This window comes from Protopterus annectens, chromosome 5.part0 (assembly GCF_019279795.1).
Source record: "Protopterus annectens isolate FY-2018-M chromosome 5.part0, PAN1.0, whole genome shotgun sequence".
In the NCBI taxonomy this organism is placed as follows: Eukaryota; Metazoa; Chordata; order Ceratodontiformes; family Protopteridae; genus Protopterus; species Protopterus annectens.
Genome location: NC_056735.1, coordinates 337,849,679 through 337,873,857, shown reverse-complemented (window position 1 = coordinate 337,873,857; position 24,179 = coordinate 337,849,679).

Genomic DNA, 24,179 nt, shown 5'->3' with positions numbered 1-24,179 from the left:
ACAATGTTGCTAGTCCTAAACTTTGTAACTTTCTCCAGATAGCCTGAGCGAAATGGAACAGACAACCCTTTGAATGTACACCAGGAAAGTTTTGTTTTATACTATGAATTGCTGCCATCTCAAAATCAGTTAAAATAAATCTAACTGAAACATTCACATTAGCCTCTCTTAACAACTCATTGAGACAGTCCCACATAAAATTATAGCATTTGAAGGATTTGTTTGACATCAAGCAGAACACTAATGGTACACACTTTGTATTTTCGCCAACTGTAATAAGTGCATGAATGCTATATAGTTGTCTACACAATGTACCTCTTGTTAAAAACACACCATCCATCAACCACATAGGGGATTTACTTAAATCCCTGGGATTTTCAACAGTGGAAAATACTAAAACGTGTATCTTGTTTGCAAGGTCAGTCTTTCTTTTCTGTAGAAATTTACCTCCTTTTAGGGTACATTCACTTGGGTTTACAGTATCTAAAGTACTACTAGCAGTGACATAACTTCGCACTGCAGAACAGCGGACCCTGTTTACTTGCTGTAACATTGATCGCCTTGTTGGAAGTGAGGCTGTATACTCTGTAGATGTAGATGCACAAATATCATCTACAACTAAAGCAGGGGTATCCCAACATGTACGAGCTGTTTCTTTTAATTTATCACAGGCAATATATCTTTCAATGTCGCAAGCATCAGAGGCATGATGATGCCCTGTAAATTTTAATAGTACTTCACCGTGCATTTCTCTTTTAGTCACAACACTCTTTTAATTTATCCTTACAACACCAGTACTTGCAATCTTTCCTTACCTTTTCTAAGGTGTACAAATACCCATCTATATTAAGCATATCTCTGCCTTTCTGAGACATAACACACTCGTAGTACTCTCCTACGACACCTGGCGAAAAACAGCTTCTGTTAGCCATAATGTTACGCTAATCTAAACCATCATGTTAACTAATGTGGTGTACTTCTTTTATACTATCTTTGCAATTAGTGCGTTATAAATTACTATCAAATATGTTTGAATTGCAAAATGTAGCGTAATATGTACTTTCAGTTGTGAGCACAACCTGTAGCTTTACCTTAAACTTACATATCTGCACGCGTATAGTTCTAACATTTATTTTGATTGTGTTACGGACTTACATCAGACGTACCATGCTTCATGTTGGCCAAACATAATCTTTCGAAACTCTTAATTTAGATCATTTGAGTGGTCGATTAAATAAGCGTTCGCTTAAATTGTGTCGATCTTGTTATACTCGACATTTTAAACGTTTATTTATTTAATATAGACCCCATACCCAGATCCCTGACCACTGAGTCAACTCTTAGGGGTGTATTATCAATATTTTAATTAGCCTAAATGGTTGATTTTCCAAAGGGTACAATTATGCATTAATTAGCATTAAATTTAATACCCTGGCTTTGGCACCATTTATTAGTCAGAGATATGTGGTTGATATGTGACTGTGATCATAATGATAGAAATAATGGGCACAGTGATGTATTTCAACCTTTTAATCTCAGACATATGACCTGTTCCTTCCCTATTGAGCCATCAATGACAGGTTAACAGTCATAATTCAATTCTCATTTTCACTCTGCCTGTACCCAGCTCTCCAAAATTGCAATTTTTCTGACTCTGTAACCTCTGGCATTTGACAGTGATCAAAGTAAAAAGAATAATGACTACAATAATGCATTTCAACTTGCTGTCATAGAGGTACACTACATTTCTAATACTGAGCAAGTAATGTCCTTTTCAACCATCTAGTATGACTTCACATCTATAATCTCTAAATTTTTGGTAGCTGATTGGATGTTAGAATGTGAATGAAACAAAAATAACAATTGTCACAGTAATGTGTTTTGATTTCTTGCTCTCATATAACAGCAACAAAGATAAAAATAAAATACATCACTTACTCTAATAATAAATATATCAATGTTGTAGACAGCATGAACAGTTAACACTGTTTACATATATATCCAGTGTTTTGCTATAATTTAGTTTTCTGTCAATTTATCTATCTTTGATAGTAGCAGCAAGAGAAAGCTATCTAGACTGTAGACAAGTGCTGTCATCAATGATTGCTAAGCTTTGTTTACCTATGGGGTGCACATTTGCATGGTGTGCCACAGCACTGATTTTATCTAAAACCCAGTGACATATTAGTTAGTTCTGACCTCTGGTTAACTTAAACTAGGGCCACTAAATGATGTTAATGATATACTAGGCAGGTGAAATGAATCACAGGTGGCTATTCACACAGTGAGCACCTACAGCAGAGCACTGTAAAATATGCATGCACCATACAGTCTGATTTTTCTCGCATACTCTGCACCCTTGGAGTACAGACTTGGGAATTTTAAATGAGAGAATACTAGGGGCTGCTGCAGGTCTATTACATCTGTATGTGCTACATGCTGAAGTCAGTGCTGCTGCTGCTGCTTTCAATAGGCCTAGAGAGAGAGAAGGAAAGAGTGTTCAGGCCCAGGGTAACTTTCCCGGGGCTACATGAGTTGGAGATTGTAGAGTGCTACAGGGTGGACAGGGACATACTACAAGAACTCACTGAGCTCTGCCACCCTCAACTCAGAACCAGAGCCAAAAGAGGGGAACTCATGCCAATGGAAACAAAGGTATGTGCAGCCCTTTGGATACTAGCTACAGGTACTTTCTGAAGGCCAAATGGGAACATGATGGAAGTCTCACAGGCATCTACTTCCAGAACACTCCACCAGTTCCTGGATGCCATGCTATCACATAGCAGTGGGCACATTTCTTTTCCCCTAAACTCTGACACGATGGCCAGCAATATGCAACACTTCAAATATGTAGCACACTATCCTGAGGTAATGGGTGAAATAGATTGCACTCATGTACACATCAATTCACCACCCAGTGAGGAGGGTAGAATCTATGTCAACCGCAAGGGGTACCACTCCATCAACTGCCAGCTCTTGTGCAATCCCCAGAGCATTATTATGAATGTGTGTGCTGGCAACCCTGGCAGTTATCATGACTCCCATATCTACATGCATTGCAGCTGTATCACATATTTACTACGTGGGACATCCCACATGGCCATTTACTGGAGGATGGTGACTGCACACTGGAACCATGGATGATGACACCCATCAGAAATGCATACACACCCAATGAAGAATGCCACAGTGAGGCAAAGACACAAACTAGGAACCTCATAAAGCATGTGTGTGGCCTTCTGAAGTCACTGTTTTGGTGCCTCGATATATCTGGTGGAGCCCTGCAGTACTCTCCAGACACATGTGCCCATAAGTTCACAGTATCTGCCATGCTATACAATATGATCCTGGGGAAACAACTGCAGCATGATCAGCAAAGGGAAGGATATACAGCCCCCACCAGTGCCTAGGTCACCACAGCCACATTCACAGGAGGACTCGGAGGAGGAACCCACTGATGATGTCTCTATAGGCAGATGTAGGTGTGCCCAGTACACCCTGGCTTTGGCTAAGAGACAATGCATAGCACATTTATTGACAACCTAGGGCCCTAGGGACTAACACCTTATTCCTACTCACATATACATAGTAAAATTGTTGATGCCAGACAACCCACATAACCTGCACCTATCCATGTATTGGCTGTGTACTGCTTGCATCACACAGAGTCAGCCCTGAACTCCAGTCCTATCAACTGCTGCATTTGCAAGGTAAGTCACTAACCTACATACTACTTGTAAGGACTGCTATAATATGGTATCATATGTATGGATCTGCAGCAGTTATGCAAGGAAATATAGTGGGATATGTGGACAAAAGTAACATCCACATGGGACTGCAGGTACCCAGTCTAATGGTATGCGTTCCCTAAAAATCACTAGGCCTCATGGTGTTAATATGCACTACATCAGTTAAGGGAAATGTTAAACAGTGGGGTCACATGATATTTGGACTACTGCCTATCCCAGCAGATCATGTGCTGTTGCTCCTCCACCCCCAGCACAGCAGTCTTTACATATAGCTGCTTTAACAGTAAGTCACCAATGGTATATCAGCAGACCAGGCAATCTCAGGGCTGTAACATATATCTCAATCAAACATTGTATGTCACACATAACACAAGAATATCAATGCACAGATTTATGCTGTTGATTGTATGATGAATGAATGCACTGTGTCTGGTAGTCTGTGTGGCTCAGTGGACTAGGGAAGTTAGCATGGGTGATGGTGTTGTTGCTTCTAATCTGGAAGTAGGCACATCTTTTGCATGTGTGGTATTATTATCTTGGCATTTTCAAAGACCAACAGTCTATGTGTGGCATAACATTATGAACCCCAGTCACATATTAAGTACAGCAGACAGCTGGGGAATGCAGTGGACATTTTGAGTGACATACTGCAGAAACAGGGACAGACAGATGTCAGTGAGTGTAACATACCTCTCAACCTCTTAGTGCAAGAAATCTGTTCAAAGTCCAACAAAATGGGGGTACAAAGACCCACAAAAAGGGGCATATGTGAAATACTGCTCTCATAAACATAAACAGTTCTAAAATAACAGGGTTTGTTTAAAAATACAACTTTCTGAAGGATTTGAAGTCAGACACTCAAATGTATGTCACTATTTAGTGGCTTCAGTCCCAAGTTCATCCAAGTGACTTGCCAGAAAACCACAAATATTATGAGGAACAGACCAAAACTATGAGCCAGAACTCTGGATATTGTGTGAAACTCTGTACAGTTGAGAGGTATAGTCTGGAACACAAAATCCCAGACTGGCATACAGGTAGGTGTGGCCTGGAGTCACTTTATAAGTACTGACATTCACACTGGGCATGCCCAAACACTTAGTTAAAATGAGCGCAATCCTGTTGCCCCATAATTAGACTGACCTGAAATGTATAGATATATATCTATCTACAGACATATATGTATTCATATCCGTCTGTCACTATCTTTCTCTCACATACATTGTATATCTATCACTATGTAGTATGAAATAGATATATACCAATATATATATATATATATGTATATATATATATATATATATATATATATATATATATATATATATATATATATATATATATATATATATATATATATATATATATATATATATGTCACATTGATATATAGACTCTCCCTATATATCTACATAACACATATACATATCATTCACACAAACAGCTACATTTATATATACACCCCTGTTAATGGCATATGTGTGTGTGTGGATGTCTGTATTGTCCTACATACCCTAATAACAGCAAGTAAATCTGCACTATCATACATCCATACTGTTGTTCAAAGGAGCCAAACTAAGGGCACAACAGTACATAATCCAATTACCTACAAACATCTGTGCCTGCTGGATGTCACCATGTAGAGAAATGCAGGTGAGCAGGTGGTGCAATGTATAATGTGCTCAATGCATGCATGGACAGGGCACATTCTTCCTGCCCACAGGTTTGCCTACTAAATGCAAGCAGCCACACAGGCCATACTGGTAAATGTTGACACATACCTAGGATAATAACAGCTAAACCACTGCTAGGGTAATAGATGCAGATAACAGTACAAAGCAATATCACTCTGCAGATCACGCATGCTATTCAACACATGCCTAGTTTGTGTAATGCACAAGTATTGTGCCTGCAATGACATATACAGCAGACTTAACCTGTGGCATGTGCAATAATTACTGTGATCTAAAGTGTGTATAGCTAGATGGGTAGGGGTTCTAATCTCACTCCAGGCTACTTGGTGTGTGTGTGTGTGTGTGTGTGTGTGTGTGTGTGTGTGTGTGTGTGTGTGTGTGTGTGTGTGTGTGTGTGTGTGTGTATGGATGTATGTATACTCCTGAAAAACAACTGCCATGCCTTCGTGTGCTATCCCCCTGCAGTTATTATGCACTTTTTGGCCCTGTAACTTGTTGTTAGCTTCCACACTGCCCTCTTCTAAAAGGCCTGATGATGTCATCCACCTTAAGACTACCAGCTGACACTGTAGCAATAAGACTTAAGCCGTGGTGCATGAGATAAATGCTGTGATCTATAATGTGTAAGACTAGATAGGCAGAGATTCTAATCTCACTCTAGGCTACTTGGTGTGTGTGTGTGTGTGTGTGTGTGTGTGTGTGTGTGTGTGTGTGTGTGTGTGTGTGTGTGTGTGTGTGTCTGTGTGTATGTGTATGTGTGTGCGTGCGTACCCCTACAAAACAATTGCCATGTACGTATGGGCTATCCACCTGCAATGGTTATGCACTTTTTAGCCCTGTAACTTGCTGCAGGCTTCCACACTGCTCTCTTCTACAAGGCCTGATGATGTCATCTACCTTAAGAGTACCAGCTGACAGCGTAGTACCAAGACTTAAGCTGTGGTATGTGTTATAAATACTGTGATCTACCATGTGTATGACTAGATAGATAGGGATTCTAATCTTACACCAGGCTACTTGGTGTGTGTGTCCTGATGGTATAAACATGACTGTCTTGGTAACATACAAATAAGTAGGCTTTTTCAGTATTTTATTTGTCATGTGTGATGTGGCCCTCCAAAGGACTGACCACAACAAGGCCTGCTGATGTCATCAAGCATAATATGTCCTGAACTGATAGTACTAGCAGACATGAGGTGTGTTGCATGCATGACATACTGTGTACCATGATCTGTAGTGTGTACCATTACATAGGTAAGTCTTCTCATCTACATACTGCCAACTTGCAGTATGTGTGTGCCTTGGCATGTCCTGTACACAGTAATAGGAAGTGGTGCTATCCTCAATGTAGCTATGGTTGTGTGTGAGCCTGTTAGAGAATGTTACATCATGTTATGGAACCATAGGAGGTTTGAACTTCACTGGCATAATGGCCATACAGCCCATAGTTACAGGATCGGCACATATTGCCCCAGTCCAAGAGGGACACAGGCAGTTGCCCTGTGTTGAGATAATGGTCACCCAGCCAATCATACAGATGGCAAGTGGTGAGGTGCACTGATGTGGTCTGTGTGCCATTAGGCAGAGTTCTGTTTCAAGGGTGTGTTTTAAGTCTGCTAGACAATTATCTCCCACAAGCATGTAGTACCAATGTCACATACTAGGTTAATTTCCTTACAGTGGATTATCCATCTACTATGCCTCCTACAGATAGGCAGCTTATGCAATAAAGTTGGGTCATACATTGCCCCATATGCATGGCACAGATCACATATGCATAGCCTATATGCCAAAGGTGACAATGACATTCATTGCAGACTATCCCCATTGAACACATACTGGACACATGAAGTGGTCTTGTGAGGGATCATACTGTTGTGTGCAATTGGCAGTACTGTTTGAAAAGGTACATCACCAAATGCCCATTGCACTCAGATAGCGGCATGCTGAGGGAAGAGTACTTGGAGGTTATGAGCATGTCACTTACAGGTGACTGTGGCCTCAGCTGTGCCATATAATTCTTGCCATACCACTGTAGAGACAGGGTGATCTGAGGCACATTAGGTGTAAACCTGTGTGGCCAGGTCTGTGTGCCCAGTTCATTCACCCCTGAGTATGAACATCACATGTTGCGACTGATGTTCTGCTTACCAGGTACATAGGTCTAACTGATGGAACTGATACTACATATATAATTGCATGGAGTTTATGCCCATTACTATGTCAACAGGTATGTGTTTGCAATACCCTCTTGCAGGACAGTGATATACCAAAGAGACTGTTTGAGTGCTCACAATTTGTAGGCATCAGCCAACATTGTTAGCCACAGTCAGTCAGTATTCACATGTATTGTGGTTGGATGGATTCTGAGCAGTAGAAGACCCAGGGCTTTGCACTGTGGAGCACTGCTGCTGACTGACCAGCTATTGGAGGCAGATGTCTCTATGTTACATATGTGTGCCAGCAATGAACTTAGTGACCCCTACAATGATAGTATCATGGATGCCTAAGTAGGTGCTTTGTAAATGCTGCCTGAGCAGGGGATATAGTCAGATGGTTTGGCTGAGTCTAGGGGTTGTTTGCCCTTATGTACCCTCACCCAGGTCCATGGTGACTGCCTCAGAAATGTCCACCATGTGTAACAGTCATGCTCCCCCATCACACATCCAAACTGTGTACAGTCAACTGTGCATAGAACACATATATTTGTGCTGATTAGCTCCATGATGATCACCACTACAGCCATACAGATATGGATACTCAGACAAAGTGGTGTATAGTTTTGTTGGTCAGTGGATGCACCACCTCCCTGCAAGGGTATAACAGTTGCCATTGTCCACTCAGCTGGTATGCAGCCAGTAGTGTTGGTGTTATTTGCAAGGGTGTCCCAATGATGATAGTCATCCTTATCAGATCACATATGGGATACAGCCTGGAATGTTAGCATGTGCAATAGATGCTGTGTATCTTCCAATGAGAAGTCAGTTATGAACTTCTCTGTAAATATGGAAGTTGTGGGACAGGTTGTAAGGATGTCATGAGTGACATGTGGTGTAGACAAGGGGATGTAGTTGATGAAGACAGTATGGGTGTAATGGGCTAGGTATGAGTCCAGACTCATCGTATGTGGCATCATGACATATGAGGTCACCAACAATCTGGGCCTGTCCTTTGAGGTCACACATTTAACTACATTGTGTTATGGTTCTGGTTTGCAAGGGTAGCTACTTTTGTCACTTAACATGTCTACTCAACATCACAACCACACAATGTTCACCTTTAAGCTGAAGAGGTAGTGCCTTCATGTTAGGGGGGCACTTTCATCACATCTGTCTCACAGCACTGTCCACCTGCTATTGTACAGCCTGCTAATGGCAGGTGTCCAACAGTCAGGTTTTCTGAGCCATTATGAGACTGTGTCCCTTTTGTCACATACAACTGAGTTCATGCTGTTATAATGCTGCTGACATAATGCATGGGTGTAGAGCCCTACATAGTTGCCTGTCCCATCTAAAAGGTGAGGTGCAATCGCACTATGTCAACCATCCCACAGGAGGTAATAAATGGCTGTCTTGACAAATAGGTCTGCATTATCTACAAGGGAGGGTATGTGCCACAAGTTCTAAAGAGACTGATCTGTGGCCAGATCCCACCAGAGAGGACCTCAAATTAGGGGGGCTGTACTGGTCACCCAAAATGGTAAAAATATGATGCACTATGTTGGTTCCCAGTGTGGGAATGTCACAGCACTGCTGTAGGCCATCGTAGGTAAGGGCCTGCACCATCCTTTGGGCAATGAGCTGCAGCATGACTAAGCAATGCAGTGTGTACATATTACACTTATCCTAATGTGTTTGTCTGTGCTCTGTACATACAACTTTCATGACTCTTGTCCTACAACATGCTGGAAGTAACTGCAACACTTACTTGCATGGAGGACAACTAACAGGTAGTGCCATGCAGTGTCCCCAGATCTCTGAATCATGTCATCTGAAATGCAATGATAAGAGTTAGCATGAATATGAACACTGACATTGTCATACACCTAGTGACACTGGACCAAACACTGTTACTTTTGCTCAAGGCCAGATCATGCCTACTGACTGCAACTGGCAAAGTCCATTTATGTTACACTATGCAATGTATGTCGGCCATATGTTTCACTCCACCAACCATGGCCTGACAAGGTGTATGACAATATTAGGCCAGCAGGCCTTGCTGTAAACTTGTGTATGTAATGTGCAGCTTGTTATGTCAGCTGGTGGATAGGCAAGTGGCTGACAGTCATACTCTGGGAAGATAGCAGTGGGTGACCTGTGCTGCAGTGATGCCAGTCACCAGTGGGGTTCACCATACTTTATTATTGGTATACCCCATCCACCTATTCCCTCTCAGCAGTTACAGTCACTATGAGTGACCTATGATTGAGTACATTACCAGGTGACTGCATATTGGGAGCTGTCACAAAATCCCACACAGAAATGACAATTATCCAGGATGGCCTAAGACACTGTCAGTTGTACTTTGAGCAACTGATAAAGACTAACTGCCAGCAGCTGCACAATACTATTTTGTGGGACATCATCCACCCCTACAAAATATTGTAGTGTTTGCACACCACAAACAGTTGAGCCATTACAAATGGAGTTATGGACACAGTGAGTAATGTAGCCTTTGACTCTCACTGGTAGGTCAGCTGTGCGGATGCATTCACTGTTGTACACCCTACACCAACTTATTTGGGATGTAAATCCAAGACTGACACTGCTGTACTGAATGTGGCAGTCATCATAGCTATCATTGTGTGCAATGGCGCCTTTGCTATGTCACTACACAGACATATTGTACAACTGTAGCAGCTACATAGGTGCCATGGTACACCAATGCATAGCATATAAAACATGTCCAATGGAATCCATGTCATGACCGTGCATGTGTAGCCTATCCTCTAAATGCTTTGGAGAGGATGTGCCTAGCTCTATACCCCTGTGTATCTACGACAGGTCTAACACATGTCTCACCTGTTCTACACACCTACAGTATCACTGTAGTATATATAGTACATTTTGGAGAGACAGGTATATAACACAAACAGTATGTATGCCATACGTGAAACAGGCCCCCCATGCATGTGAAGCACACATCTGCTGTGACACAGCATGTGCAGGTACAAAATGGGTTGCAGAACAAGGCAGTCATAATGGTTCTCAAGCCACTGTCTGTACTGGACACATGGTATTTGTAGATGGGTCATCTCCATCACCACAGCTTGTAGATGCATGAGTTCCCAAAAACCTGGTGACACTTACCAAGGGTAGCAGACCCACAGATTAGGAATGCATGCTTATGCTAAATGCCGCCATTATCTTTGTTAGCCTATCATACGAATATGAACCTATGGAGCCATGCACTTATAGTGCTATACCTTCCTGAAGACATATTTCTGCTGTGCTGACATGACATCCTGTGCTGCTTTATTGCTGCTGTGTATCCATAGATTACCTCAACAAACTCATGAAACAGAATCATAAACTGGTCCATGACACACTTGCCATCATGTAACTATACAGCCATTATAACATCAAGTACACAAAAGTATGTGGTATACTTGTGACAGATGCCAGCATACAGTGTCTGTCAATAACCACTACAAGTGGCATTGCAAAACAACAATGCGTTACATGAGTATATGTTAACTAATATAGTTACCCTGTGCATCAGATCAGACACATAACTTCATTTCCCTGCATTGATGGCAAGAATGACAGGGATGTGGCACAGGTATCATCACTTGCACACGGTGTTGTGTGGGGGTGCAGGAGGCCTAGGCTGACCCAAAAGGTTGACAGCATGTGTGTGAGTCAGGAAGGGTATCAGGTAAGATGGACCATAGAAAGTTACCATGTTTGTCTGTAGGTGACCTGCATTTGGCAGTGGTATGTGAGTGCATGCATGTACACAGTCAAGCTCAATGTTAGCCATACAAATGTGTATGTTGGACAGCTTTGGACCATACACAGGAACTGGCTCTGCCAGGAGATGCACTGGCACCTCCATGCCCAAGGTCAGAAGTGGTGCTAGTACCTGACTGTGACTGCTGTCTGCTGTGACCATGTACCCCACAGGAATGCCCAGGATCATAAGGCCATGGCTTGCCATGTCATGGTGTGGACATCACACTCTCCTCTGTAGCACTGGATGTACTGCCACTACTGGAGAGTGATTGTACAAGGCCATGTGCACTCTCGGCAGACTAGGTTGCTGATGTACATTCACGAGTCTGATGCTCAACTCCAACCACATGTTCCAGCACAGACAATGTGCATTCCAAGACAGACATGGTCTCAGCCCACCTTCTGTCCACTGCATCAGTCAACTGATCCAAGGTGCTACCCAATGTGGTGGATTCAGTCACCACTGTCAGAATGTGCTGCATACATAACCCTATGTATACGTCTGGTGTTCCATTCAGAATGTGCCTGTGCCTCCATGGTGGCCCAAAGCATTTGCCAAGTGATCCTTGATGTGACACCTGAAATAGGTGGTGGATGGACAGCAGGCCTCCTACAAGAACCCATGTCAATCCACCTGTGCGGGACCTCATACGCTCTATGGCTATGGCCAGTGTCTACAGGCACTGGAGCCATAGTAGCCACACTTTTCTGTTCAATGTCCACACCCTCTGACTGTTCAATATCCGTGGCCTTGAGGGACTGGGTATGTGTGGGCATACTGACTGTGTGTGGTGAGAATGGAGGCAGAAAAGGGATGTCTCCCTCTGGGACAGATTCACCCTCCAACATGCCACCTGTGCCTCACTGTGGCCACTATCATCATCAGAGTCTGACATCAGGGTGTGTAGGGGACAGAGACCAACCCACCTGGTCACCTGTGATAAGAAAGAAAAAAGAGGTGCATGAATACCTGCATTATTGTGTATGAAAAATCCACCAATACTCATAATAATGAAGTCCCATAACTGGATTAGCAATCAAGGTTTTCCTTTCAGCTTTAGTCCAAAATAGACTCCCTCAGAACAAAATACAGATTCAACTCAAAACATTTATAACTATCACTTCAAGTAAATTAACTTAAGTAAAGGTTCTCCCGTTCGATTCTCAACTGGGCTTGGGAGTGCCTTCTGTGTGGAGTCTGCATGTCCTCCCCATGGTTGGGTAGCGTTCGAAGGACATGCATGCGTAAATGGGCATGCCTTCTTTGAAGGTTGGGCGTTGAGCTGGCACCTCAGCGTTTTGTAAAAAAAATATACTGCAAATCATTAGCGGACTGGAGTTCTGCTCTGGTGACACCTTACCGGGAAAAAGCCAAAAGACAAACAAACAACAAACAATTAAACAATATGACACTATGCTTGATAAAACAACACAAAAAAATCCAGTACACCTATCATAACAAATATATTAATATACATGTTTCACTGCATAATTTAATGTCCTTTCAACCTTTTATTTTAAAAAGCATTTTAGAGTAAATGCCTCATTTAAACCAGGAAGCTTATCTTATGTTAATTTTAACTCCCAAAGTGTTTCTATTTGTTCAACTACACTCCAGTGATTACCCCTCTAAGATCCTTATGTAGCTGTTCCAGAATGGAAAATAAAAACATTCTACCCTGTTTACACATGACATTATGAAATAGGGCATTATTCTGACCCTTAACTTTAAAAGACTGCAAATGTTCCTTAACAAAACAGTGGCATGCTTACCAGGAGCAGGACCATGGGCTTGGCCACTACCTGACGGATCTGTGAAAAGTTGAGAGTGAGGTAATGTCAGTACCTATGCATGTTGCAGCACAACAAAGGTAATACATCCATATATCTCACATTTACAGTATCTACTGTGTTACTGGTTGTATTGGTCACATTCTGAGTATGAGAGTACAACGGAGGTACCCCCCCCCAAAGAATTAAGACCTGACACCCACATAAAAGTATGTTCAGCCTGACATACTGACTACTACAGTATTGCAATGCTGATCACAGTAAGCCTATCTGCACAGTCCTGTGCTGTGGAAACTGTGGCACCCACCTCCAAGATGTATGGTGTGATGGATGCCTAGGTAGGTTCACCAGGAAATCCTAAGTGGCCATGAATGGTTTCTCCACTGAAGGCCATCCACCAGTGATGGCACGATTCCTGGCTACATCTGCTGCCCTTCGTTGTACAGCACTGATAATGTCTGTTGCACAGTGTCTTGATGTCCTGTGCCATTCACATCACGGGCAAGGTCTGCCCACAATGCAGCTTGCTGTTCCCTCTTTCCTCCCTCTGGACAGTAGGAAGTGATGATCTTGCCTTAGTCCTTGCAGTATAATTTCATTTTCTAAGTCAAAGAAGGGTGCATGGCATCTACGATGCATGATTCCTGAAAAAAAAAGGGGAACACATTACAGGATCACATACATGGAACTACACTATGTAGAGATACAGCAAGGATAAAATGGTTGGCACTATCCACTGCTTGCTCACACATGTCATACTCCACATTGTTCAAACACACTAAGTGTGTGGATACAACTGAGATAGTAGAAATAGTTAGGTATTCCCATGTGTACCATGACAGATACTACTGTATGATCATACACCCAACACTTAGGTCTACTGTGGTGTGTCCCCTATGGGCAACCCCCCAATAATTCATCATAGAAACAGTGTCACAGAATTAGCAGTGTGCTATTACAACCATTATAAAGGGACAGTCTAACGAGATCAGTGTGCCACAATGACAACAAACAATGCACCCTTGATGTATAGTACATCCTGTGAAGGTGTAAGAGAGCAGGAGATCAATGACCTGTCATTATCACAGGTCTATGGCAGGCTCAATGCTCTATTTCCTATTGCCCATATGTCTAATCTCCCATCTGCATCCTGTTGTACACAAAATCAGTTACATACCTGATGGAGTGCAGTACTCCTCTGTTGATATGTGGTAATAGTATTCACAAAGGTGTGCTCTGTGTGAGTAAACTTTCATACAGACTGGTTCCCCATAGCCAGCTGCTTGCCTTTTAAACATGTTTCTCATCACCAAGTGATTGCATCTAAACCAGTCTATGGGTCTGAAATACTAATTGTAGCTAACAGCTGTTTTGCTCTGTCATCAGCAAATGACATACAACAATTGTACAATATATAAGGCCTTCATATAGATTAGGGCCCCTTTCTGATATGTTGTGCTGGACATTACTGGGGTGAGGAGACTACATCATTGCAGAGGGTAGGTCTGTAGTAGAAACCTTACCATAGAGATGTGTGTGCTACAGGCTGCTGCTGCTGTTGCTGGTAATAGACAGAGGCAAAGAATGTAAACACTTTGGAGGATAACAATCTATAGGAATTACTGTGGGAACTGTATCAGCCTTGTTGTAGAGGCAGAGCCAGAATGACGCTACTCTTCCACTCCAAATAAGGCATGTGTTTAAGGTAAGTATGCTAGGCAATGGTATCACTAACAGAGCACTAGGCATCATGTTTGATGTGTCTTTGATTAAGACGGGGTATACATTTATTTATTTATTTTATTTTATTTATTTTTACATTTGTTAACCGGGGGTGTCTGACTAAGCCGAAAAGGCCCTTTTTCTGCAGAGGCCCAGGAAGAAAAGCTCCGCAAAGTAAAATTACAGACACATTTAGTTATTTAGACATGATCAGTATACACACACATTACAGGAGACATGTTTTTACAGTGGTATGCGGCACATAAACAGTTACAGTGGAGAGAACAAAAAATATATTAATTTTAAAATAAAGGTAATTAATAGATTTGTGGTGTACAGCTGAAATTTGGTACATAGGTAGAATACATACATAGTACACAGGTACATTGTAGATTAGCCAGTGTTTGTGAGTAAGATTGAAAACTATTATCAAGTGCTCTAGATTTTGTATGTATGTGTTATCTGCTTTCACTAGCCTGGGGAGCAATCATGGCACTGCCAACTTTCCTTGAGATGTTGCCTGATGAGGTCTTTAAAGGAGGCTTTGGATGATGCATTTTTAATGCTTGTAGGGACAGAGTTCCATCTTTTAGCCACTGAACTACTATATAGTGCATCTCCAAAGCTATTGGTGACTTCTAGTAGTAGTTTGCTTGATGATCTAAGAGGCCGTTTGGCTGAGTGATGTTGTACTAGGTTTTTGTGGGCAGGACACTTATTGGGGAGGTAATAGATAGAATGACAGAGGCAGAGCTGATTGTAGGTTAGGAGTTTGGGCAGTTCAAGCCAGTGGAGCTGTCTCAAAGCATTACAGTGATGAGTTCCATATGAGCAATTTGCAGCAAAGTGGGCAATTCTGTTATAGCAGGCTTCTATTTTGCTTAGTTCAGTTTTGTTGAGATTAGTCAGAATGTGAGATGCATAGAGTAGGGTGGATAGAAGATGGGAGCGAGCAATGGCTGATCTTGTGTTGTTGGTAAGAAATGGTTTGATATGGTAGAGTGACCCCGGTTTGGCATGTACCTTTTTAATAGTTAAGTTGAGATGACTATCAAATTTTAGGTGGGAGTCTATGATTATTCCCAATAACTTAACCACTGGAGCAATTGTAGTAGCATTAGTGGAGTAGATAGTGAATTGACTGTTAGTGTTTTTGTTAGAACTGGTTATAATCATAAACTGAGTTTTCTTTGGATTGAGGATACGTTGGGCTTTGGTAAGGTAATTTTCAACATCAGAGAATGCTAGTTGAGTTGTTTGCAGGAGGGTGGGAATGTTTTGTGCAGCACAGATTAAGGTAGTGTCATCTGCATACTGAATTATAAATGCATGCTGTGTGGAGGTCATTTGTGAAGACTGTGAATAGTAATGATCCTAAGATAGAACCCTGTAGGACTCCTATAGTTATGGGCAGCTGAGGAGAGAGAGAATTTTCCCATTTCGCAGCTTGGTACCTGTCAGTTAAGTAGCTTTGGAACCAGGTAAGAGTGGAATTTGACAGATGATATTGGTTTAGTTTGTTTAGCAGGATTTGGTGTGAGACTGTATCAAATGCTTTGGACATATCCAAAAAAAGAGTTGACACTTGTAGGCCTTAATTTTTGTGATGGTTTACTGTGTCTGTGAAGCAGAGGAAAGCTGTACTGGTATTATGGGCAGGTCTGAAACCATGCTGAATAGGTGACAGGATGTTGCTATCTAGGAGATAGTTTAGCATCTGGGTATGGATGCATTTTTCTAGGATTTTGGCCAGGTGGGAGAGTAAAGCAATGGGTCTGTAGTTATTAAGTTCAGTGGAGGTCCTGCCTTTATGTATGGGTGTAACATAGGATATTTTCCAGAGTTTGGGCACATAGTTTTCAACAATTGATCTGTTTATGAGAGTGGAGACTGGGATAGCAATAGCATCTGCTGTGAGTTTCAAGAAATAGCTGGGGAGTAGGTTGGCTGCTGTTGATGAGGTTTTTAGTTTGGAGAGCATGTTTTTGATTGAAGTAGTGGAAAATGTTTTGAGGGTAAAGCTTGTATTAGTGTTATTTGTGTTGGGGGGATAGTGAGGAAGGAACTGTCCTGTGATACTAAGGGTAGAATTGAGTTCACAAAGTGGGAGTTGAATTGTGTTTTGATGGGAACTTTAGTGTCAGGGTTGGTTGGTTTGGGGGTAGCCTTTTGGGTGGATTTTAGTAGCTGGTTTACATTTTTCCAAAATTTTTGTGGGTTGTGTTGGTATTTATTTTGTATGCTGTGTAGTATGATTTTTTGCCCAGCCTAATGCATTTTTTTGCACGGTTGCACAGTTATTGGTACTTAGACTTTGTGTTTCTTTGTTTTTTTGATAGTAAAGCCAGGCAGTGTCTCTGGACTTGAGGATTTCTTTTGTTTCTTTACTGAGCCAGGGGTTTGTAGAGGTTTTAACCTTGATTTTAAGCAATGGAGCGACAGTGTCTAGGTGTTGTAGAAATGTTTTATTGAAATATGATACAGCCTGGTCAAGTGGGAGGGTTTTTAGGGGGGTCCAGTCACAGTTACAGAGTAAAGTGTTGAGGACCTCAGGAGAGAATATTTTTGTGTTTCTAGTGGATATATAGTTAGTGGTTTTGCATATGCTTGTTCTGCTATGTATAAAGTATATTATGTTGTGGTCACTTAAGGTGTCTGGGAGACTGCCTGTGTGAGAGTACAATGTGGGGTTGTTAGTTAGGACACAGTCAAGGATGGATTCCCTTTTAGATTTTTTATCACATCTAGCTGGAATTTGGACTAGCTGATGGTAGCCATGGAGATTTATCAGATTACTTGTTGGTTCTGATATACAGGTGAACCAATCTAGGATGAAGTCCCCTGGAATAAGGGTTTCTTGTGAGCATGTGGAAGAACACCAGGATAAGAAGTCTTCAAGGCTAGCAGGTGTATTACCAGGTGGAATATAGATCACAATTATGGTGATGACCTTTTTAGGGTGAAGTTGAAGTTGTGAGATAAGTATGTCCCAATTATTGGGGGAGGGGTAGGAGTTTGGTAATTGATGGACAGTTAAGTTTGACTTGTATAGTAAGGCAGTTCCACCCCCTTTACGAAGTGGTCTGTCTTGTCTAATGATATTGTAGCCGGTAGGGAGAACTTCTGAGTTAGCTAGGTTTTTATTTAGCCAGGTTTCTGTTAAAGCAACTATGTCTGGGGAGAAGTGTGCTATTGTGGCCTGGAGTTCAGGTATTTTATTTTTGATACTTCTAATATTAATATTTAGCATTAAAAGATGGTCGGTTTTGCTGCTGTTGTTGATTTGCCCAGGGATGAAGAAAGTGGGGATGTTATGTTCTGACATTTGTGTTGGAGCAGTTTGAGTTGGACAGGATGGATTTGGGCCTGGGTTGGGGTGGATATCCCCACTTATGGTGAGCCTGAAGTTAGAATGGTTATACAGATGTTGGCGTTTAGTGAGGAGTGTGAAAAAGTATTGTGTTTTTTTGGAGTAGAAATGAGAGCATATGTGTTTAGTCCTGAATTGGTCCGTTATGTAGTTCTTGAATAACTGTGGGCAGATATTATTATAATGTGCGGTGTCTGTATATGAGAGTGCATAATGCAGTGTTTTGCTACTAAGTTTAGGGATATTGCTAGAGTGATAACTTGTGGTGTTGTAAAGAATTATGAGAAGACAGACTAGACTTAGTTGCGTGATAGTCATTGTTATAAAGTTTAAGTTGTTTCTAGGTGGGGGGTCTGAATAGGAATTATAGGGTTGCACTATATGTGGATGGGGAAGTAGTGTGGGTGATATAAAAAATGCCTAGTGGGAATGAGAGTGATTAGGAGTATTTTGTGTGGAGCAAGATGGTGTGGTATAATGTGATATGACTTGCACAAATGCCAGGTCACGTGTTACAGTCTGGTAGTAATTTGCAGTGTTATAAGAGCAGACTTTGTTACAAGCAGGGATTTCCAATGTGTATGGTAGCTGTGCAGCTGTGATAATCTGCACAGTGTCTTTGGAAGGATTGTGTAGTGCACTGTGATATTAGTGGCCCTCATCTGTAGTACCTGTGCTGTCATTCTGTGTGAATGCATATTAATGCATGACATGACACTTTATGCACATATAGTTTTACTGAAGGGATAGGTAAATTGTGTTCCTACCTGCAGGCCTGTGACCTCCACCAGTGAAAAGGAGACATGTCATTTGAAATTCACTGAGTGGATAAAGAGTGCATGGCTCAGTCATTAATTGCTGCCTTCACAATGCTGTAAATTCACCTCTACACACCAATGGATTTGAGCCCAGGACTGTGTGGGCAAAATGTCCCATTTGCAAAGCAATTAGCAGACTGAGCTACTCAGTTACTGATGCAGCAGGTATTTGCAAGATATATGTGCACATGTACAGGCTGCGACATACATTTTCTACATCCATCAGTATGTGCATGGCTTTATATGGATGTATGTGTGCACCAGGGTCCCAGATGAATGTATTTTGGCATTAATGCCTTAGCAGGTGTCTTTCTACATATTGCTGCTGAAGGGCATATTTACCTGCTATCACAGGCCTCACTTACATCGATTATTATGTCTTTGGCTTTCTCGTGGTGCACTATTACACCAGAGTCCTAGGTACACTCCTATTTTTGCTCTTTTTAATTTAATTACACTTTAATCAAGTTTGCTCAATGTGGCACTGCACATAGCTCAGCTGAAACATGACTGTAACTGGCAATTAGTATGTTTTCTTTAAACCACCCATTTTAAGTAAGAGTTGTGAGGTGTGGCAGGTTGATGCAGTGGTCTGCAGTTGCGATGGTTTTCGGTTCAAAATATGGGACAGGTATTTATTTTGTATTACAAGTTTAAAAACAAATATAGTCAGTATAGCTCTATTTAGCTGAGCTTAGCAAAGCTGTGCTATGTGGCTTACCACTATTAAAATGGGGAGATAGGAAAGTGGTGAAATGAGGTGCAAGCAGGGGGAAAACATAGTGAAAAGCAGGTAGGGATGTGTAGGAAGTGTGTAGGAAAGAACCATAGCTATCCATTTTTTTACAGCAACTACTGGGTACTTTGACAGAATTTGTACATGACTTTGAACTCTCAACCCCAGAGAAAAGAGGAGTAAGGACAACAAAACTGCATTGTCAAGCCATTTGGAGCAAATTATGTGTGTCCAGTGCACACATGTGTGAAATGAAGAGCTATGTATGGGACGATATATTTTTGGGGACAGGGGCCCTTTTTTTATTTTTTTGTTAAGGTGAGAGTGTAATGTTGGGGAAGGGACATAGGTACATGTGGAGGAGGTCAGATGGGTAGACAAGCCAGACAAGAAAGCAGATGGGGTGATGTGTGACACATGAGGGGGTGAACACCTTGGATAGGGAAAGTGTTGTAGAATCCAAGTCCCATGTGCCTCCAGACGGTAGCAGCATGACTAATGGGACTGTCAGCATGGCTCCTTCACTGCTTGGAGGATAGTAGAGCTGGAGGCTGAGCACCAGGGCAAGGCTGCCCCACCATGTTGGCCAGCATGCCCTCAATCTGGCACAGGTGGTGGTCAATCCCATGGTAGACTATTCTGCGCACCAAGACTGGCAGCTCATCCTGGGTGACAACACCTCCTTCACCACTGCTCCCAAAGGGGGCTGGCCAACCCTGTGGGGCAGTACTACTCAAAGCTGCAGGTAGTGCAGGGGCAGCAGAGGGGGCACCACAAGACTGAGTCCCAAACCTGCTGGGACCCAGTGCTATGGCCAGTTGAGGAAAGTTAGGAGGATCAACCAGAACTGGCTTACCTTGACATGCTGTGGTGAATGAGGTACTGCAATATGTTAAGGTTAGTTGTAACCAAACCATTGTTAGTATTAACAGAATGGAACATCACTTTCATTCATCTACATACATATTAATCCATAGTATGTGTAGCACAATAACATAACAGTCAGTATGGTAACAGCATGTCAGTAAGATGTAAACCATAAGGGCAACAAAATAGTTTGTTTAACAAAGTATGTTAATAGTGAATCATAATAACACATCACATTTTGCAAAAATATAGTTAGTTTAACAGATATGTTGATAGTAAATCATAGTAATACATAACAATAATAAAAGAATCAAGATAAGGAGTGGGGGGGAGAGAGAGATAGAGAGAGAGAGAGAAACAATCCATTGCTGACAATGCAGACTATATCCTGACAACACTGAAATAATAAATACTCTACAGGCATATAGTGGCAGTTCTGAGTACAGTGACTACAAGTCTCCTATAGCCAATGTAGCACGTGCATACCTCTCAAGCTGTTAGCATGGGTCAGTATGAGCCAAGCAATAACAAATGCAGGTACACTACTACACAAAACACTTTCACATAATGTGGACTTCTATAACTACCAAGGTGTTCTGTAAGCAGATTTGGTAATACATTGCATTTCAGGTAATCATTTTTCTGTTAATCCTGTGACAGATGGATTAGTCAGTTTTAATTACATTACATAAAATTGTGACACTTGAGAGGCATTTTTGTGTACAGTACATAATCTAGACATCCGTCATGCCTTAGATGGCAGGCATGGGAATAGAACCTAATAGCTGTAACTGCAGATGACATCTCCAAAACATTTAGTTTTATTGTTATTGCTGATAACTGTCTGTGAAATGTTAACACAATCGTTTCTGCTTATAACGTGGGCTACCTCAATCATATACCATATATCATTTGTTCCTGGAGTGGGAAAAAGAGATCATTATGTGACTGAATTCATTTTGCATTCTAAAAGTATTGTAGTGCTATACCTGACTACAGTGACAGTAAACACACATGCATGCCATACAGTCGTACTGCATTTATTGAACCAAATCTATTTAAGAATACTCTGTCCTGCTTAACACTTTATTGGTATTGCTGGTGCATCTGTGAAATGTAACCACAATCATATTTGTTCATAACATGGGCTATCTTACCCATATACCTTTTGTTCCTGGAGTGGGAGAAAAAGAGAACATTATGTGACTGAATTATTTTGCATTCCAGAACTATTACAGTGGTATACTTGACTGCAGTGACAGCAGAACATACATGCATGGAATATGGCCATAATGCATTTATTAAAGCAGAATTCTGTAGGACTTAATGCTGCTTAACACTTTATTAGGACGTAACAATGCTGCTTACCACTTTATTGGTATTGCTGACAAATGTATGTGAAGTCCACAGAATATCTACCCATAGACTGGGCTACCTCAGCCATATATCTTTATTACTTGTAGTGGGAGGAACAGAGAGCATTATGTGACTGATATTGGCATGGAGACAGCCTTGGACCATAATATAAGTTAAACAATACAGTTTGCAGGTCATTGCTTTTGCATTCTACACTATTGCAGTATTACACTTGACTGTAGCAACCTGACCATAAACAAGCAATGCGTACAGCTCTACTGCAGTGGTTATGACAACACAATTCTGCTACACATCATTTTGTTTTCTATTACTGTGACTGGTATTGCTTATTGTTTATTGCAATACATTTGTTATTGTTCATTTATTGCACTACAGCTCTACTTGCACATTTATTGCCCTACAGTTCTACTTGCCTATTTATTGCACTACAGTTTTTATGGTGTATACTTTATTGCAGTAAATGCCTTCTCTTTCTTGCTTTTTGCACCACAGTTAGCATAATATGTCCATACATACCACACTCACTGCGCCATCTGGCCAGGCGCCCAGCATGGGACGCAACATTATGAGCCCTCTCAGCTGTAGCTGTTGAGAGAGAAGCACACCATTATGCATTCCAGTTTTGCATATAGGCTGATTTCCCACCCCTACACATCATTGAGCAACATTCAAAAAAGTGCTGCTTTCCTTAGCAGCATGCAAACCAGCTAAGCAGCACAAAAACTTGCATAACCATGGTTTTAGCTAAGCTTCGATCTGCTCAAATGAAAGTAGCCATTAGCATGTTTAAGCAGTGCTCACTCATATGGAAATGTGCCATATTTTACAAATTTGTTTTTAAAATTAAACATATATAATAAATTAAATTATAAACATCTTATCATTGCTATGGACTCAAACCCAGAACCTACTAACTATTAGGCTGTATCTCCACCCATTTAGCTACTTGGATATTATGAAAACTAGTATACCTTCACATATCCTACTGTGCTACCTGTTGGCATTGCTAAACACCCTGGCATAACACTAAAATGCACTTAAATAAACCCAGACATAATTAATGACATCTGGTTTCTATTTTTAGATGTCTAGCAACTGTTGGCTATGTATGTATGAGCACTGTTTGGCTCTGCGGCACTCTGTATCATGCCACAGAAACAACAATTAAAAAAAAAAAAAACAGAAAAAGTACCAAAAAATATTTAAAATTACAAAAATATGGAATTATGATAGTCAAGGACATCCAGTTTCCTATTTTTAGATGTCTGCCAGGTGTCAGCTGTCTATATGTAAGCACAGCTTGGCATTGCTGCACTCCGCACTGTGCAAACATGCACAAAATGAAAACAAAATAAATAAATAAAATATTACACATTTGACCCAATTGACAGCATTTCAACAAGAATGGGGAGCAGTAGAGGCCATCCACAACCACTGGTATCCTCTATATATCTCCCTACACCAATTCAATAACCCTGTTCTTATGCTCTCCCTTGGCAGCATGCCAACAGTAATATGCATGGAATGTTGCTGAGGGGGAATCATGGCCATATACGTGGATACAGTCCATGTGGGCTCTACATGGATTTTATTAAATCCTGGGGTCAGACTTTATCCTGAGTGATGGCACTTTACTTATGGTGATGCTTTTTTATGGAGGTGAAAAGGAAAGTTTTATGACATGTGTAATTAATGTATTTATAACCTGATGTTTTTGACTTATTATTACCCCTAAGATCAGTCTACTTAAATGATCATAAATAAATAGATGCCATTATAAAGCATCAAAGAAAACTATAATCTTACTTTAGAATGCATGAATCAGCTAGTGAATCAGATACAATTTTATTGCCTTTAAATGACATCTTAATAAATAAAACTGCAGGATATCTAATTCACTACATAGTATACATTTTCTTAGCTTTGCAGTATTTTTTGGTGAATGACAATTATGTTCTATGAACTTTCACAAACTGCAACTCATTAACATTGGTATATCACATTTTCTTTTAAGAAACTTGCAAATTTGTGAATTGCATTTACTGTTAAAAATATAAGCACTTCCATATATCCTAAAGATGTTGCAACATCAAAGTACAAA